This window comes from Plectropomus leopardus, chromosome 12 (assembly GCF_026936395.1).
Source record: "Plectropomus leopardus strain MGB_pleo_1.0 chromosome 12, ASM2693639v1, whole genome shotgun sequence".
NCBI classification, from domain to species: Eukaryota; Metazoa; Chordata; class Actinopteri; order Perciformes; family Serranidae; genus Plectropomus; species Plectropomus leopardus.
In genome coordinates this window covers 8035242-8041241 of record NC_142187.1, presented here as the reverse complement: position 1 = coordinate 8041241, position 6000 = coordinate 8035242, and the positions used below count along the sequence as shown (strand labels likewise).

The following is a 6000-nucleotide window of genomic DNA, read 5'->3' as shown; positions in this document are numbered from 1 at the left end:
TTACAGACATTCTTGCCCTCTTCAGGATGAGTTAGCAAATTTTTCTGTGACCCCCTTACTTTAATCAAGCGTCATCATCAGGTCAAAAGTTTTGTTTGTCCAACACTTTAAATAACTAAAAACCAACAATTCCCACAAGCCTCTAATGCACTTTTGGTATGACACTAATTAGCTACTAACACTAACCTTAAATATCAGCATGTTGACAAGTGAACACGTTAGCATAATCACTGCCAACATGTTATAGCATCTACAGTGAGCAATTAGCTAATATATATATATATATATATATATATACACACACACACACACACACACACACACACATATATATATATATATGTATATATATATATATATATGCCTAAGTCAAGCCTTACATACAGCTTTTTCACCAATATGGAACCAGTTCTGGATCCAGCACCTAATTTTGAACCATTCAGAGCATGTCAACCCAAAAATAAGCTGACTTAGAACCTCAAAAAAAGTTGGTTCTTAGCTGGAACCAAATAATAGCAGGTTTTTATTGACATGAAGTGCAAACTGTGATGACAAAAGTGGGCATGTCAGTTGGAGCGAGAGAGAGAGGAGAGGGGAACAGTTGAGAAGTCTAGCAAGAAATCGTCAGAAAAAACAACAATGCATGCAGTAGTTTTGCTATTACTGTTTACTTCCGTTGTCCATTGTGCAAAATCTTCTGCTGATGACACATCATTGATCACAATGGTTCCACTCAAAAGTGGTTTGCTACATCAAACCAAACAGAACTGCTTCAAGAACCAGAGCTAATTTGGTGGAAAAGGGGAAAAAGTCATTTGTGTGTGTGTCTGTGTTTGTTCGATGTGGCCAAAGAATAGCATGGGAAGTCAAGAGGAGGAGGGGATACAGGGAGGAACGCAGGTGTGTGTCCTGTCTTTCTCCTCTTTATACAGTACATCAGCTGATGGCGAGTGGAGGGCTTCTCCCCTGAGCAGATTACTCTTCACAGTAAGTGAGGCACATATATTTAACCTCTTTCTATCTCCCTGTGGCTCTGCCACCTTCCTTCCACACCTGGGTCAGAGAGCTGCTGCACAGAATTTTTGGCTTCTGTTTGAGCCATCTTGAGGTTTGACCTTTTTGTGTTACTCTATTGAAATTTGTATTTTCCTCTGGTGGATCCTCTTGTGACCTATCGATAGAATAACTGTGTGACACATCTTTGAGTAATACTTTTGCACTTTTTCATATCTATGTCTTTCAGCTCTTGATAAGGATGCACCGACACATATGAATGTGATTGCGTTATTATGATGTAACTGGTCATCTTGTTATATAACTTCGCGGAGGACGACTTAGTGCTGAGTTGAAATGGTTCCAGTTAAGCCTAGCGGTGGGATTATAGTGGGCAACTTTTCTATTGAATTTAATTCATCTTTATGTGTCACATCTCTTCCACTAAAGTTTATGGATGTGCCCTACAACTACTCTTACAAATGAATGCATTATCCAAAGTAGTTGAGCCACCTAAACTACTGGATAATAAATTATGCCACCAGTAGAATTTGTATGCTTTAATTTGAAAATCATTATGAATAAACCCTCTTGTGTCCTTTAAAAACTCCAGGAAGTGATGAACAAATAAATGGATGTCAAATTAAAAGGAGACCTGGAAGACTAATAGCCTACAACCATGCTAGCAGCACTGTGATGCTGTAAGGTAGCATTATTTGTAGGCACAGTGGTCATTTGAACTTGAAGCTAACATAAGTACACTAAAATACTCACATTGTTGATACTGGAAATATCAGCACTGGTACTGATCATAGGCTGTGTAAATAATGGACATGGCTACTGTTGTGTCACCTATAGGTTTTGGACTCCTGTTTTAAAGCCTTGTGTTTGGCATTTCGGCCAATGTTTTTTGGGGACTAGAAGTGACAATATTTGGACTAGACGGTGAAGCTGTTGAGTAACAAGGGATTGACTTGACTGACAGCCTGTCACTCAACAGGATTTTGGGTAACAGGCTGTGCAAGTTTATCTCTGCTGTGCCTTTTCACACTGGGGTCTATGGGGAATGAATCGCAAGTGGCGATTAGAGGAACTTCAGGTTTTGGCACTTAGGAAATTAGCTTTGTACATACAGCTGAGGTTGATGGGAAGGTCATTTGCTGGTATTTGGTTATAAACTAAACGATTTGAGAAGTTTGACTTGTGCTACATAAAAAGTTAAGGAATCACCAAAGTTATTAGGATTCTTTGTCTGTAGATCATGAATATATGTACAAAATTTCATGGCAATCCATTCAACAGTTGTTGAAAAAGTTACTCTGGCTAGGCTTAAAACCCAGCGTTGTCTTAGTTACGTGTTGAGCCACAACAGTTTTTTTTTCATAGATTCATCAACTTTCTGGGACTCCACCGGGGAAACGGATAACATTCTTCCAAAAGATATTTATTCTAAATGGTTCATAATATTTGCATGCCCATCACACCTGTAAAGGATTCCTATTGCCCTGTACAGAAGTATCCACTTTCCTTATGTTTCTCCACAAATCTATTCAGACTTTTTTCCTAACATGTCACCCATCTGTATCTGAATTAATTCGTGTGGTAAATCAATAAGGTTTTTCCTTTTACTTTCCACTGAAAACTGCAGCCTGGACTAATTGATTGTCAAATAAATCCATACTGCGGCATAGGATGTGAAAGTGCAGGGACTGAAAATAGCCCGGTGCTAGTCACAATTTGTAAATCAGTAAATCAGCACAGCTGGAGGTCAATTTGTCTAAAATTAAACACAATTATTTAAGCCTTGTGTTGCTCACTTAATGTCTCTGTCCTTCTCATCACTTCTGCGTTCTTGGCTGTCTCTCCTCATCTATCATGTAACATCTTTCCCTTTTAGCCCTTTTCCGCTACTTCTGCTTCTCACTCATCATTAAATTGCAGCTATACTAATAAAACCAGAGTGGCAAGAAAAAATAGAAACACTATGAAGCTCCGTTGTCTGCTTCAGTGTTATTGTGATGTGTGAAATAAATTTTAGAAAGGCTGGAAGCAGGCTGCTGATTTGTTATTTCCCCTCAAATAAATGATGCCCCATCTAATCATGTTCGTATGAGGCCTGTATTTAAAAAAGTAATAGTAAGTAATGATTCTTCATTCGAAATACCAACAGAGCTGTCCCGCTGACCTTCTAGCTTTGCGTGTAAAACACACATTATCACCCAGCCCCCAAAGATGAAATTTGGACAGGGATGTTAAGCTTGAGTGAGATACTGCACAAAAGGGACAGATGGATGATGGAATGAACAAACATTTGTTCATTTCTTTGTCCATCTGTCCCTCACACACAGTATCGCGGACAGTTGATCAGGGTTTGAAAAAAATGGGAGTAATGATGCATCCAACCACCACACTCTGGCATTTTCAAATTACATTCATAATGTTACAATTTATGGTTAAAGAGTATTTCTGTGGAAAATGACAGTTTTCATAAAAAATTACTAGAGTCAGAACTTGTAAGTTATTAAGCACATTTACTCAAGTACTGTACTTTAGTACAATTCTGGGGTACTTCAGAGGGAAATATTACACTTTTTTACTTCATTCATCACATTTATGTTATCATTGAGTTACTAGTTATTAAATTATGATCCCAATATTTCCAATAGAATAGAAATCTGGCGAGGGGGAAAGGGTCATGGCAGATCTGATGGATGAGAAGAGGAGGTGCTGCAGATGCGCACTGTGAACGGAGGCAGCCAAGTAATCTCTCTAAGAAACTGTTAACTTTGACTCCAACTGGTGTTCTACTGCTCTGTCTGTGCCCAGAGTACGCCCCGCACTGCCAGTGCAATTAATAACCAAATAGTATCAGCTATGTATTTCAATAGTGCTCTTAATGAACAGTCCAACTCCAAAAATTATAAAATCAATACATGGCAACAGATGTTTTAATCCTGGCGAACCAAAACAAATAAATTAATGTGCAGGACACCCCCGGTCACTTTATGATATAATGTATCATTACAGATTAAACAACCAACAAGTAATGAAGTATGAATTGTTTAAACTAGTTCCACCTCGATCAACTACAACATTTGAGTATCAATAACACATTAACCCATCAATATTCTAATGATCCAATAATATTTTAGTATAAAATTGACAAGAGCCATTCTGCATACTACTTTTAAGTATATTTTGTTTTCAATACATTAATGCTTTTTCATAAAAATAGTTGTGAATGAAGGACTTCTACTTATAATGGAGTGGTTTCAGTGTATGGCATTGCTTCTTTTACTTTGGCAAAGGATTTTTATACTATATTGACCAGTGACTATTGTAAACTGCATTTACATTGTGCTTTTCTACCTTGCCGCTTACAGCTTTACCATTTGCCACTCATCCACCCATTCATACACGCATTCATACATGGATGGTGGTGGAGCTGCCAATCATGAGAAACTTGGGGTTCATTGTCATGCTTAAAGAAACTTCAGTCCTTTTTACATGGAGATCGTGCAATATAGTTGCTACTAAGTCCCTTCTTTAAGCTGCCTTTGCACTTTTACACAGAACCAAACAACAGTGGCATCAAGTGTGTGATTTTAGGCAGAATGCTGGCATTGCAAAAGCAAAAGAGGCTTGACATTTACCACAACAGCATCTGCCTCAAGTGTGACATATAACATACCCATAGACACTGCTTTTTAAACATTTATAATGGCACAACACTGAGACAACAAGTTTTGAAGCTGGTCCACATTCAATTCAGACCTTTCCAGTTGCGGCAGAGCAACATGCTGCATTGTAATCCCTATGGCCAATTGTGAACCATCAATTTACATCTACCAAGAGTGCTTTTCTGCCACTGACAGGCTCAGAATGTTATTCTAAGTGTCTGACAACATTATGAAAAAAAACCTACAGAAAAATGTACCTTTCGCTGGTCTTCTTGTTAGTGTGTGTAACCAAGTCTTGCTTAAGGAGAAGTCTCATTCTGAAATCTTGCAGACTTTTCCACATTGTCAAAATCCACTAAATATTCAGCTGTGTCATGTAAATCTCTCATTTAACACTAAACTATCCTTACTGTACTCCAACACAACAAACTCTGGCACTTAGCTTTAACACTTATGACTGTTCCCACCATTGTTTTTCCTGCAACGATTCACCTCTTGTGAGACTTCAGAATGAGACTTCTGCAAACAGACCAGCAAAAGGTAGGGAAAAATATTTAATTTCATTGCAGAGTTTTGTCCATAATTTTTTTAGACACGCCTAATAATAATCTTAGACTGTCAGTGAAAAAACAGGCATTTTTTAATGGATGTAAATATTGGGTGTACAGTTGCAGGTTTACATTGCAGCCTGTTGCACTGCTGTGGCTTGAGTGCTCACCCTCAATACTGGACCATTTTCAAAAATGGCTGTCTCCATTGGTCACTTAAGACACAAAAATATGAGAAAATAGGGTCCACATTAAAAATAAATGCAGAAGATTCCCTTTAACCTACGAGTTGCATTTTTTACATCAAGTTAAATGGATACAATGGGTTAATAAGTAAACTTTACAGGTGTTCTAAGTGTTGTTTTTTTTTCCATTGGACAAAACTACATCTTTGCTCATTTCCTGCCTTCAGGTTAAATAGGCAGTCTCAAACTGCATACTAATTGTAGCAGAATATACTGTATAACACTGATTTTCTCACACAGAAAAACTGAGAATAAAGGTATTTTCACAAGTCTTTAAAAATTATGTTGATGATTTGTAGGTGGTCTAACTTCACCATGGCATACTTCTGCCGAGCTACTGTCCAGGCTCACATAATAATGGAAGAGGTTTACGAAAACATGTCAAAGTAGAAACTGGATAATGTTTGTGAGTCTGACATTTGAAATGCTTGTGTTTCTCAGTAGACAACTCCCAGGGTGCTTTAAAGAGCCTTTTGTTTAATCCATCTTCAAAGCTTTGTGGTTTGTTTTGTTCAGGATGTTCCAGAGGGATGC

At 37.9% G+C, this 6000-nt stretch overlaps 1 long non-coding RNA gene across 1 annotated transcript in view; it reads right to left on the bottom strand.

The window, feature by feature from the left end:
• Positions 1-1144: 1144 nt before the first annotated feature.
• The window catches only part of LOC148188040 (uncharacterized), a 58038-nt gene continuing 53182 nt past the window's right edge, over positions 1145-6000 (bottom strand). Inside the window, exon 3 of the long non-coding RNA XR_015778105.1 lies at positions 1145-1171. This is a non-coding gene — a long non-coding RNA (uncharacterized LOC148188040). The remainder of the gene's footprint in view (positions 1172-6000) is intronic.